At 42.5% G+C, this 12078-nt stretch overlaps 1 protein-coding gene and 25 non-coding genes across 26 annotated transcripts in view; all 26 read right to left on the reverse strand.

Moving 5' to 3' along the window:
- The window catches only part of mfsd4aa (major facilitator superfamily domain containing 4Aa), a 74567-nt gene that overhangs the window by 21335 nt on the left and 41154 nt on the right, over window positions 1-12078 (reverse strand). The gene's annotated exons all lie outside the window — the stretch shown is intronic.
- trnaf-gaa (transfer RNA phenylalanine (anticodon GAA)) lies at window positions 608-680 on the reverse strand. Its single transcript has one exon. It is a non-coding gene; the product is annotated as a tRNA-Phe (tRNA).
- trnaf-gaa (transfer RNA phenylalanine (anticodon GAA)) lies at window positions 1068-1140 on the reverse strand. The gene has a single exon. It is a non-coding gene; the product is annotated as a tRNA-Phe (tRNA).
- On the reverse strand, window positions 1553-1625 carry trnaf-gaa (transfer RNA phenylalanine (anticodon GAA)). The gene has a single exon. It is a non-coding gene; the product is annotated as a tRNA-Phe (tRNA).
- Window positions 2038-2110, reverse strand: trnaf-gaa (transfer RNA phenylalanine (anticodon GAA)). Its single transcript has one exon. It is a non-coding gene; the product is annotated as a tRNA-Phe (tRNA).
- On the reverse strand, window positions 2523-2595 carry trnaf-gaa (transfer RNA phenylalanine (anticodon GAA)). Its single transcript has one exon. It is a non-coding gene; the product is annotated as a tRNA-Phe (tRNA).
- trnaf-gaa (transfer RNA phenylalanine (anticodon GAA)) lies at window positions 3008-3080 on the reverse strand. The gene has a single exon. It is a non-coding gene; the product is annotated as a tRNA-Phe (tRNA).
- On the reverse strand, window positions 3493-3565 carry trnaf-gaa (transfer RNA phenylalanine (anticodon GAA)). Its single transcript has one exon. It is a non-coding gene; the product is annotated as a tRNA-Phe (tRNA).
- On the reverse strand, window positions 3978-4050 carry trnaf-gaa (transfer RNA phenylalanine (anticodon GAA)). The gene has a single exon. It is a non-coding gene; the product is annotated as a tRNA-Phe (tRNA).
- On the reverse strand, window positions 4438-4510 carry trnaf-gaa (transfer RNA phenylalanine (anticodon GAA)). The gene has a single exon. It is a non-coding gene; the product is annotated as a tRNA-Phe (tRNA).
- Window positions 4898-4970, reverse strand: trnaf-gaa (transfer RNA phenylalanine (anticodon GAA)). Its single transcript has one exon. It is a non-coding gene; the product is annotated as a tRNA-Phe (tRNA).
- trnaf-gaa (transfer RNA phenylalanine (anticodon GAA)) lies at window positions 5358-5430 on the reverse strand. The gene has a single exon. It is a non-coding gene; the product is annotated as a tRNA-Phe (tRNA).
- On the reverse strand, window positions 5843-5915 carry trnaf-gaa (transfer RNA phenylalanine (anticodon GAA)). Its single transcript has one exon. It is a non-coding gene; the product is annotated as a tRNA-Phe (tRNA).
- Window positions 6328-6400, reverse strand: trnaf-gaa (transfer RNA phenylalanine (anticodon GAA)). The gene has a single exon. It is a non-coding gene; the product is annotated as a tRNA-Phe (tRNA).
- trnaf-gaa (transfer RNA phenylalanine (anticodon GAA)) lies at window positions 6813-6885 on the reverse strand. The gene has a single exon. It is a non-coding gene; the product is annotated as a tRNA-Phe (tRNA).
- On the reverse strand, window positions 7273-7345 carry trnaf-gaa (transfer RNA phenylalanine (anticodon GAA)). Its single transcript has one exon. It is a non-coding gene; the product is annotated as a tRNA-Phe (tRNA).
- On the reverse strand, window positions 7733-7805 carry trnaf-gaa (transfer RNA phenylalanine (anticodon GAA)). Its single transcript has one exon. It is a non-coding gene; the product is annotated as a tRNA-Phe (tRNA).
- On the reverse strand, window positions 8193-8265 carry trnaf-gaa (transfer RNA phenylalanine (anticodon GAA)). The gene has a single exon. It is a non-coding gene; the product is annotated as a tRNA-Phe (tRNA).
- On the reverse strand, window positions 8678-8750 carry trnaf-gaa (transfer RNA phenylalanine (anticodon GAA)). The gene has a single exon. It is a non-coding gene; the product is annotated as a tRNA-Phe (tRNA).
- On the reverse strand, window positions 9163-9235 carry trnaf-gaa (transfer RNA phenylalanine (anticodon GAA)). Its single transcript has one exon. It is a non-coding gene; the product is annotated as a tRNA-Phe (tRNA).
- trnaf-gaa (transfer RNA phenylalanine (anticodon GAA)) lies at window positions 9648-9720 on the reverse strand. The gene has a single exon. It is a non-coding gene; the product is annotated as a tRNA-Phe (tRNA).
- On the reverse strand, window positions 10133-10205 carry trnaf-gaa (transfer RNA phenylalanine (anticodon GAA)). Its single transcript has one exon. It is a non-coding gene; the product is annotated as a tRNA-Phe (tRNA).
- trnaf-gaa (transfer RNA phenylalanine (anticodon GAA)) lies at window positions 10593-10665 on the reverse strand. Its single transcript has one exon. It is a non-coding gene; the product is annotated as a tRNA-Phe (tRNA).
- trnaf-gaa (transfer RNA phenylalanine (anticodon GAA)) lies at window positions 11053-11125 on the reverse strand. Its single transcript has one exon. It is a non-coding gene; the product is annotated as a tRNA-Phe (tRNA).
- trnaf-gaa (transfer RNA phenylalanine (anticodon GAA)) lies at window positions 11513-11585 on the reverse strand. The gene has a single exon. It is a non-coding gene; the product is annotated as a tRNA-Phe (tRNA).
- Window positions 11998-12070, reverse strand: trnaf-gaa (transfer RNA phenylalanine (anticodon GAA)). The gene has a single exon. It is a non-coding gene; the product is annotated as a tRNA-Phe (tRNA).

Genomic DNA, 12078 nt, shown 5'->3' on the forward strand with positions numbered 1-12078 from the left:
GTACGATATAGTGAAACATGGAGCCAATAGCCCCACCTTGTGGCCATTAGTGAAACACCAACATATGACTTATTAAGTTCCATATCTTTTAATGTCAACCTTCTATGATGACAGCAGAATTGTACAGATGGGGATATTGAACACCTTTGTGGTATTTAATGAAACTTCACCTGTAGGTGGCGCCACAAAATGTTGAATAATTGCTGCTCCAACAGAAATCTGCAGTGAAGGTAGCAATAACAGTAATGGTGGCAGCGGCTGCATCTGGCAGTTTGCGAGGGATGCGTCTGCCAGTTTGCAGCTCCCACACGCAATTTCTTATGAAATTGCTAAATTTTCTAGTTCTCATTGTTACCTGACTGAATGTCAGTAAAGTAGGAACTAATGTTTGTTCTGGACCACTAAGCAAAATGATGGAACATCAAAATAGAGTGAAATGATGTCATGTTGAAGAAGGGCAACGATACATCAACGATCCAACAACAGGAACATGTCACAGCCATGCATGTGTGGCAGGAAAACCCACACAGACTAATCCCAATATCAGTGTCTGAGACAAGAACACTTATTATGGTAGCAATTTACGTCCAAAAGCCTGCCAGGTTCCTGCCGAAACCCGGGATCGAACCAGGGACCTTTAGATCTTCAGTCTAACGCTCTCCCAACTGAGCTATTTCGGCACAAAAGTTTGTATTGTGGGCTGGCCGAAAGGTGAAAATTACGGAACACTGCCAAAAATGAATCTTGACCACTGTCAACCTTGAAAAATGGATTCCTCAGAACAAAGAAGAACCGTCTGTCTTTCTCATTGTTACCTGACTGAATGTCAGTAAAGTAGGAACTAATGTTTGTTCTGGACCACTAAGCAAAATGATGGAACATCAAAATAGAGTGAAATGATGTCATGTTGAAGAAGGGCAACGATACATCAATGATCCAACAACAGGAACATGTCACAGCCATGCATGTGTGGCAGGAAAACCCACACAGACTAATACCAATATCAGTGTCTGAGACAAGAACACTTATTATGGTAGCAATTTACGTCCAAAAGCCTGCCAGGTTCCTGCCGAAACCCGGGATCGAACCAGGGACCTTTAGATCTTCAGTCTAACACTCTCCCAACTGAGCTATTTCGGCACAAAAGCTTATAATGTGGGCTGGCCGAAAGGTGAAAATTACGGAACACTGTCAAAAATGAATCTTGACCACTGTCAATCTTGAAAAATGGATTCCTCAGAACAAAGAAGAACCATCTGTCTTTCTCATTGTTACCTGACTGAATGTCAGTAAAGTAGGAACTAATGTTTGTTCTGGACCACTAAGCAAAATGATGGAACATCAAAATAGAGTGAAATGATTGAGAAGGAAGACATGATGTCATGTCATCATCTGAAGAAGGGCAACGATACATCAACGATCCAACAACAGGAACATGTCACAGCCATGCATGTGTGGCAGGAAAACCCACACAGACTAATCCTACTATCAGTGTCTGAGACAAGAACCCTTATTATGGTAGCAATGTGCGTCCAAAAGCCTGCCAGGTTCTTGCCGAAACCCGGGATCGAACCAGGGACCTTTAGATCTTCAGTCTAACGCTCTCCCAACTGAGCTATTTCGGCACAAAAGTTTGTATTGTGGGCTGGCCGAAAGGTGAAAATTACGCAACACTGTCAAAAATGAATCCTGACCACTGTCAATCTTGAAAAATGGATTCCTCAGAACAACGATGAACCATCTGTCTTTCTCATTGTTACCTGACTGAATGTCAGTAAAGTAGGAACTAATGTTTGTTCTGGACCACTAAGCAAAATGATGGAACATCAAAATAGAGTGAAATGATTGAGAAGGAAGACATGATGTCATGTCATCATCTGAAGAAGGGCAACGATCCATCAACGATCCAACAACAGGAACATGTCACAGCCATGCATGTGTGGCAGGAAAACCCACACAGACTAATCCCAATATCAGTGTCTGAGACAAGAACACTTATTATGGTAGCAATTTACGTCCAATAGCCTGCCAGGTTCTTGCCGAAACCCGGGATCGAAGCAGGGACCTTTAGATCTTCAGTCTAACGCTCTCCCAACTGAGCTATTTCGGCACAAAAGTTTGTATTGTGGGCTGGCCGAAAGGTGAAAATTACGGAACACTGTCAAAAATGAATCTTGACCACTGTCAATCTTGAAAAATGGATTCCTCAGAACAAAGAAGAACCATCTGTCTTTCTCATTGTTACCTGACTGAATGTCAGTAAAGTAGGAACTAATGTTTGTTCTGGACCACTAAGCAAAATGATGGAACATCAAAATAGAGTGAAATGATTGAGAAGGAAGACATGATGTCATGTCATCATCTGAAGAAGGGCAACGATACATCAACGATCCAACAACAGGAACATGTCACAGCCATGCATGTGTGGCAGGAAAACCCACACAGACTAATCCTACTATCAGTGTCTGAGACAAGAACCCTTATTATGGTAGCAATGTGCATCCAAAAGCCTGCCAGGTTCTTGCCGAAACCCGGGATCGAACGAGGGACCTTTAGATCTTCAGTCTAACGCTCTCCCAACTGAGCTATTTCGGCACAAAAGTTTGTATTGTGGGCTGGCCGAAAGCTGAAAATTACGGAACACTGTCAAAAATGAATCTTGACCACTGTCAATCTTGAAAAATGGATTCCTCAGAACAACGATGAACCATCTGTCTTTCTCATTGTTACCTGACTGAATGTCAGTAAAGTAGGAACTAATGTTTGTTCTGGACCACTAAGCAAAATGATGGAACATCAAAATAGAGTGAAATAATTGAGAAGGAAGACATGATGTGATGTCATCATCTGAAGAAGGGCAACAATACATCAACGATCCAACAACAGGAACATGTCACAGCCATGCATGTGTGGCAAGAACACCCACACAGACTAATCCTAATATCAGTGTCTGAGACAAGAACACTTATTATGGTAGCAATTTACGTCCAAAAGCCTGCCAGGTTCCTGCCGAAACCCGGGATCGAACCAGGGACCTTTAGATCTTCAGTCTAACGCTCTCCCAACTGAGCTATTTCGGCACAAAAGTTTGTATTGTGGGCTGGCCGAAAGGTGAAAATTACGCAACACTGTCAAAAATGAATCTTGACCACTGTCAATCTTGAAAAATGGATTCCTCAGAACAAAGAAGAACCATCTGTCTTTCTCATTGTTACCTGACTGAATGTCAGTAAAGTAGGAACTAATGTTTGTTCTGGACCACTAAGCAAAATGATGGAACATCAAAATAGAGTGAAATGATTGAGAAGGAAGACATGATGTCATGTCATCATCTGAAGAAGGGCAACGATCCATCAACGATCCAACAACAGGAACATGTCACAGCCATGCATGTGTGGCAGGAAAACCCACACAGACTAATCCTACTATCAGTGTCTGAGACAAGAACCCTTATTATGGTAGCAATGTGCATCCAAAAGCCTGCCAGGTTCTTGCCGAAACCCGGGATCGAACCAGGGACCTTTAGATCTTCAGTCTAACGCTCTCCCAACTGAGCTATTTCGGCACAAATGTTTGTATTGTGGACTGGCCGAAAGGTGAAAATTACGGAACACTGTCAAAAATGAATTTTGACCACTGTCAATCTTGAAAAATGGATTCCTCAGAACAAAGAAGAACCATCTGTCTTTCTCATTGTTACCTGACTGAATGTCAGTAAAGTAGGAACTAATGTTTGTTCTGGACCACTAAGCAAAATGGTGGAACATCAAAATAGAGTGAAATGATTGAGAAGGAAGACATGATGTCATGTCATCATCTGAAGAAGGGCAACGATCCATCAACGATCCAACAACAGGAACATGTCACAGCCATGCATGTGTGGCAGGAAAACCCACACAGACTAATCTTAATATCAGTGTCTGAGACAAGAACCCTTATTATGGTAGCAATGTGCATCCAAAAGCCTGCCAGGTTCCTGCCGAAACCCGGGATCGAACCAGGGACCTTTAGAGCTTCAGTCTAACGCTCTCCCAACTGAGCTATTTCGGCACAAAAGTTTGTATTCTGGGCTGGCCGAAAGGTGAAAATTACGCAACACTGTCAAAAATGAATCTTGACCACTGTCAATCTTGAAAAATGGATTCCTCAGAACAACGATGAACCATCTGTCTTTCTCATTGTTACCTGACTGAATGTCAGTAAAGTAGGAACTAATGTTTGTTCTGGACCACTAAGCAAAATGATGGAACATCAAAATAGAGTGAAATGATGTCATGTTGAAGAAGGGCAACGATACATCAACGATCCAACAACAGGAACATGTCACAGCCATGCATGTGTGGCAGGAAAACCCACACAGACTAATCCCAATATCAGTGTCTGAGACAAGAACACTTATTATGGTAGCAATTTACGTCCAAAAGCCTGCCAGGTTCCTGCCGAAACCCGGGATCGAACCAGGGACCTTTAGATCTTCAGTCTAACGCTCTCCCAACTGAGCTATTTCGTCACAAAAGCTTGTATTGTGGGCTGGCCGAAAGGTGAAAATTACGCAACACTGTCAAAAATGAATCCTGACCACTGTCAATCTTGAAAAATGGATTCCTCAGAACAACGATGAACCATCTGTCTTTCTCATTGTTACCTGACTGAATGTCAGTAAAGTAGGAACTAATGTTTGTTCTGGACCACTAAGCAAAATGATGGAACATCAAAATAGAGTGAAATGATGTCATGTTGAAGAAGGGCAACGATACATCAACGATCCAACAACAGGAACATGTCACAGCCATGCATGTGTGGCAGGAAAACCCACACAGACTAATCCCAATATCAGTGTCTGAGACAAGAACACTTATTATGGTAGCAATTTACGTCCAAAAGCCTGCCAGGTTCCTGCCGAAACCCGGGATCGAACCAGGGACCTTTAGATCTTCAGTCTAACGCTCTCCCAACTGAGCTATTTCGGCACAAAAGTTTGTATTGTGGGCTGGCCGAAAGCTGAAAATTACGGAACACTGTCAAAAATGAATCTTGACCACTGTCAATCTTGAAAAATGGATTCCTCAAAACAACGATGAACCATCTGTCTTTCTCATTGTTACCTGACTGAATGTCAGTAAAGTAGGAACTAATGTTTGTTCTGGACCACTAAGCAAAATGATGGAACATCAAAATAGAGTGAAATGATGTCATGTTGAAGAAGGGCAACGATACATCAATGATCCAACAACAGGAACATGTCACAGCCATGCATGTGTGGCAGGAAAACCCACACAGACTAATACCAATATCAGTGTCTGAGACAAGAACACTTATTATGGTAGCAATTTACGTCCAAAAGCCTGCCAGGTTCCTGCCGAAACCCGGGATCGAACCAGGGACCTTTAGATCTTCAGTCTAACGCTCTCCCAACTGAGCTATTTCGGCACAAAAGCTTGTAATGTGGGCTGGCCGAAAGGTGAAAATTACGGAACACTGTCAAAAATGAATCTTGACCACTGTCAATCTTGAAAAATGGATTCCTCAGAACAAAGAAGAACCATCTGTCTTTCTCATTGTTACCTGACTGAATGTCAGTAAAGTAGGAACTAATGTTTGTTCTGGACCACTAAGCAAAATGATGGAACATCAAAATAGAGTGAAATGATTGAGAAGGAAGACATGATGTCATGTCATCATCTGAAGAAGGGCAACGATACATCAACGATCCAACAACAGGAACATGTCAAAGCCATGCATGTGTGGCAGGAAAACCCACACAGACTAATCCTACTATCAGTGTCTGAGACAAGAACCCTTATTATGGTAGCAATGTGCGTCCAAAAGCCTGCCAGGTTCTTGCCGAAACCCGGGATCGAACCAGGGACCTTTAGATCTTCAGTCTAACGCTCTCCCAACTGAGCTATTTCGGCACAAAAGCTTGTAATGTGGGCTGGCCGAAAGGTGAAAATTACGGAACACTGTCAAAAATGAATCTTGACCACTGTCAATCTTGAAAAATGGATTCCTCAGAACAAAGAAGAACCATCTGTCTTTCTCATTGTTACCTGACTGAATGTCAGTAAAGTAGGAACTAATGTTTGTTCTGGACCACTAAGCAAAATGATGGAACATCAAAATAGAGTGAAATGATTGAGAAGGAAGACATGATGTCATGTCATCATCTGAAGAAGGGCAACGATCCATCAACGATCCAACAACAGGAACATGTCACAGCCATGCATGTGTGGCAGGAAAACCCACACAGACTAATCCTACTATCAGTGTCTGAGACAAGAACCCTTATTATGGTAGCAATGTGCATCCAAAAGCCTGCCAGGTTCTTGCCGAAACCCGGGATCGAACCAGGGACCTTTAGATCTTCAGTCTAACGCTCTCCCAACTGAGCTATTTCGGCACAAATGTTTGTATTGTGGACTGGCCGAAAGGTGAAAATTACGGAACACTGTCAAAAATGAATTTTGACCACTGTCAATCTTGAAAAATGGATTCCTCAGAACAAAGAAGAACCATCTGTCTTTCTCATTGTTACCTGACTGAATGTCAGTAAAGTAGGAACTAATGTTTGTTCTGGACCACTAAGCAAAATGGTGGAACATCAAAATAGAGTGAAATGATTGAGAAGGAAGACATGATGTCATGTCATCATCTGAAGAAGGGCAACGATCCATCAACGATCCAACAACAGGAACATGTCACAGCCATGCATGTGTGGCAGGAAAACCCACACAGACTAATCTTAATATCAGTGTCTGAGACAAGAACCCTTATTATGGTAGCAATGTGCATCCAAAAGCCTGCCAGGTTCCTGCCGAAACCCGGGATCGAACCAGGGACCTTTAGAGCTTCAGTCTAACGCTCTCCCAACTGAGCTATTTCGGCACAAAAGTTTGTATTCTGGGCTGGCCGAAAGGTGAAAATTACGCAACACTGTCAAAAATGAATCTTGACCACTGTCAATCTTGAAAAATGGATTCCTCAGAACAACGATGAACCATCTGTCTTTCTCATTGTTACCTGACTGAATGTCAGTAAAGTAGGAACTAATGTTTGTTCTGGACCACTAAGCAAAATGATGGAACATCAAAATAGAGTGAAATGATGTCATGTTGAAGAAGGGCAACGATACATCAACGATCCAACAACAGGAACATGTCACAGCCATGCATGTGTGGCAGGAAAACCCACACAGACTAATCCCAATATCAGTGTCTGAGACAAGAACACTTATTATGGTAGCAATTTACGTCCAAAAGCCTGCCAGGTTCCTGCCGAAACCCGGGATCGAACCAGGGACCTTTAGATCTTCAGTCTAACGCTCTCCCAACTGAGCTATTTCGTCACAAAAGCTTGTATTGTGGGCTGGCCGAAAGGTGAAAATTACGCAACACTGTCAAAAATGAATCCTGACCACTGTCAATCTTGAAAAATGGATTCCTCAGAACAACGATGAACCATCTGTCTTTCTCATTGTTACCTGACTGAATGTCAGTAAAGTAGGAACTAATGTTTGTTCTGGACCACTAAGCAAAATGATGGAACATCAAAATAGAGTGAAATGATGTCATGTTGAAGAAGGGCAACGATACATCAACGATCCAACAACAGGAACATGTCACAGCCATGCATGTGTGGCAGGAAAACCCACACAGACTAATCCCAATATCAGTGTCTGAGACAAGAACACTTATTATGGTAGCAATTTACGTCCAAAAGCCTGCCAGGTTCCTGCCGAAACCCGGGATCGAACCAGGGACCTTTAGATCTTCAGTCTAACGCTCTCCCAACTGAGCTATTTCGGCACAAAAGTTTGTATTGTGGGCTGGCCGAAAGCTGAAAATTACGGAACACTGTCAAAAATGAATCTTGACCACTGTCAATCTTGAAAAATGGATTCCTCAAAACAACGATGAACCATCTGTCTTTCTCATTGTTACCTGACTGAATGTCAGTAAAGTAGGAACTAATGTTTGTTCTGGACCACTAAGCAAAATGATGGAACATCAAAATAGAGTGAAATGATGTCATGTTGAAGAAGGGCAACGATACATCAATGATCCAACAACAGGAACATGTCACAGCCATGCATGTGTGGCAGGAAAACCCACACAGACTAATACCAATATCAGTGTCTGAGACAAGAACACTTATTATGGTAGCAATTTACGTCCAAAAGCCTGCCAGGTTCCTGCCGAAACCCGGGATCGAACCAGGGACCTTTAGATCTTCAGTCTAACGCTCTCCCAACTGAGCTATTTCGGCACAAAAGCTTGTAATGTGGGCTGGCCGAAAGGTGAAAATTACGGAACACTGTCAAAAATGAATCTTGACCACTGTCAATCTTGAAAAATGGATTCCTCAGAACAAAGAAGAACCATCTGTCTTTCTCATTGTTACCTGACTGAATGTCAGTAAAGTAGGAACTAATGTTTGTTCTGGACCACTAAGCAAAATGATGGAACATCAAAATAGAGTGAAATGATTGAGAAGGAAGACATGATGTCATGTCATCATCTGAAGAAGGGCAACGATACATCAACGATCCAACAACAGGAACATGTCAAAGCCATGCATGTGTGGCAGGAAAACCCACACAGACTAATCCTACTATCAGTGTCTGAGACAAGAACCCTTATTATGGTAGCAATGTGCGTCCAAAAGCCTGCCAGGTTCTTGCCGAAACCCGGGATCGAACCAGGGACCTTTAGATCTTCAGTCTAACGCTCTCCCAACTGAGCTATTTCGGCACAAAAGTTTGTATTGTGGGCTGGCCGAAAGGTGAAAATTACGCAACACTGTCAAAAATGAATCCTGACCACTGTCAATCTTGAAAAATGGATTCCTCAGAACAACGATGAACCATCTGTCTTTCTCATTGTTACCTGACTGAATGTCAGTAAAGTAGGAACTAATGTTTGTTCTGGACCACTAAACAAAATGATGGAACATCAAAATAGAGTGAAATGATTGAGAAGGAAGACATGATGTCATGTCATCATCTGAAGAAGGGCAACGATCCATCAACGATCCAACAACAGGAACATGTCACAGCCATGCATGTGTGGCAGGAAAACCCACACAGACTAATCCCAATATCAGTGTCTGAGACAAGAACACTTATTATGGTAGCAATTTACATCCAATAGCCTGCCAGGTTCCTGCCGAAACCCGGGATCGAACCAGGGACCTTTAGATCTTCAGTCTAACGCTCTCCCAACTGAGCTATTTCGGCACAAATGTTTGTATTGTGGACTGGCCGAAAGGTGAAAATTACGGAACACTGTCAAAAATGAATTTTGACCACTGTCAATCTTGAAAAATGGATTCCTCAGAACAAAGAAGAACCATCTGTCTTTCTCATTGTTACCTGACTGAATGTCAGTAAAGTAGGAACTAATGTTTGTTCTGGACCACTAAGCAAAATGATGGAACATCAAAATAGAGTGAAATGATTGAGAAGGAAGACATGATGTCATGTCATCATCTGAAGACGGGCAACGATCCATCAACAATCCAACAACAGGAACATGTCACAGCCATGCATGTGTGGCAGGAAAACCCACACAGACTAATCCTACTATCAGTGTCTGAGACAAGAACCCTTATTATGGTAGCAATGTGCATCCAAAAGCCTGCCAGGTTCTTGCCGAAACCCGGGATCGAACCAGGGACCTTTAGATCTTCAGTCTAACGCTCTCCCAACTGAGCTATTTCGGCACAAAAGTTTGTATTGTGGGCTGGCCGAAAGCTGAAAATTACGGAACACTGTCAAAAATGAATCTTGACCACTGTCAATCTTGAAAAATGGATTCCTCAGAACAACGATGAACCATCTGTCTTTCTCATTGTTACCTGACTGAATGTCAGTAAAGTAGGAACTAATGTTTGTTCTGGACCACTAAGCAAAATGATGGAACATCAAAATAGAGTGAAATAATTGAGAAGGAAGACATGATGTGATGTCATCATCTGAAGAAGGGCAACAATACATCAACGATCCAACAACAGGAACATGTCACAGCCATGCATGTGTGGCAAGAACACCCACACAGACTAATCCTAATATCAGTGTCTGAGACAAGAACACTTATTATGGTAGCAATTTACGTCCAAAAGCCTGCCAGGTTCCTGCCGAAACCCGGGATCGAACCAGGGACCTTTAGATCTTCAGTCTAACGCTCTCCCAACTGAGCTATTTCGGCACAAAAGTTCGTATTGTGGGCTGGCCGAAAGGTGAAAATTACGCAACACTGTCAAAAATGAATCTTGACCACTGTCAATCTTGAAAAATGGATTCCTCAGAACAACGATGAACCATCTGTCTTTCTCATTGTTACCTGACTGAATGTCAGTAAAGTAGGAACTAATGTTTGTTCTGGACCACTAAGCAAAATGATGGAACATCAAAATAGAGTGAAATGATGTCATGTTGAAGAAGGGCAACGATACATCAACGATCCAACAACAGGAACATGTCACAGCCATGCATGTGTGGCAGGAAAACCCACACAGACTAATCCCAATATCAGTGTCTGAGACAAGAACACTTATTATGGTAGCAATTTACGTCCAAAAGCCTGCCAGGTTCCTGCCGAAACCCGGGATCGAACCAGGGACCTTTAGATCTTCAGTCTAACGCTCTCCCAACTGAGCTATTTCGGCACAAAAGCTTGTATTGTGGGCTGGCCGAAAGGTGAAAATTACGCAACACTGTCAAAAATGAATCCTGACCACTGTCAATCTTGAAAAATGGATTCCTCAGAACAACGATGAACCATCTGTCTTTCTCATTGTTACCTGACTGAATGTCAGTAAAGTAGGAACTAATGTTTGTTCTGGACCACTAAGCAAAATGATGGAACATCAAAATAGAGTGAAATGATGTCATGTTGAAGAAGGGCAACGATACATCAACGATCCAACAACAGGAACATGTCACAGCCATGCATGTGTGGCAGGAAAACCCACACAGACTAATCCCAATATCAGTGTCTGAGACAAGAACACTTATTATGGTAGCAATTTACGTCCAAAAGCCTGCCAGGTTCCTGCCGAAACCCGGGATCGAACCAGGGACCTTTAGATCTTCAGTCTAACGCTCTCCCAACTGAGCTATTTCGGCACAAAAGTTTGTATTGTGGGCTGGCCGAAAGCTGAAAATTACGGAACACTGTCAAAAATGAATCTTGACCACTGTCAATCTTGAAAAATGGATTCCTCAGAACAACGATGAACCATCTGTCTTTCTCATTGTTACCTGACTGAATGTCAGTAAAGTAGGAACTAATGTTTGTTCTGGACCACTAAGCAAAATGATGGAACATCAAAATAGAGTGAAATGATGTCATGTTGAAGAAGGGCAACGATACATCAATGATCCAACAACAGGAACATGTCACAGCCATGCATGTGTGGCAGGAAAACCCACACAGACTAATACCAATATCAGTGTCTGAGACAAGAACACTTATTATGGTAGCAATTTACGTCCAAAAGCCTGCCAGGTTCCTGCCGAAACCCGGGATCGAACCAGGGACCTTTAGATCTTCAGTCTAACGCTCTCCCAACTGAGCTATTTCGGCACAAAAGCTTGTAATGTGGGCTGGCCGAAAGGTGAAAATTACGGAACACTGTCAAAAATGAATCTTGACCACTGTCAATCTTGAAAAATGGATTCCTCAGAACAAAGAAGAACCATCTGTCTTTCTCATTGTTACCTGACTGAATGTCAGTAAAGTAGGAACTAATGTTTGTTCTGGACCACTAAGCAAAATGATGGAACATCAAAATAGAGTGAAATGATTGAGAAGGAAGACATGATGTCATGTCATCATCTGAAGAAGGGCAACGATACATCAACGATCCAACAACAGGAACATGTCAAAGCCATGCATGTGTGGCAGGAAAACCCACACAGACTAATCCTACTATCAGTGTCTGAGACAAGAACCCTTATTATGGTAGCAATGTGCGTCCAAAAGCCTGCCAGGTTCTTGCCGAAACCCGGGATCGAACCAGGGACCTTTAGATCTTCAGTCTAACGCTCTCCCAACTGAGCTATTTCGGCACAAAAGT

Source organism: Scomber japonicus, chromosome 3, assembly GCF_027409825.1.
Source record: "Scomber japonicus isolate fScoJap1 chromosome 3, fScoJap1.pri, whole genome shotgun sequence".
NCBI lineage: Eukaryota > Metazoa > Chordata > Actinopteri > Scombriformes > Scombridae > Scomber > Scomber japonicus.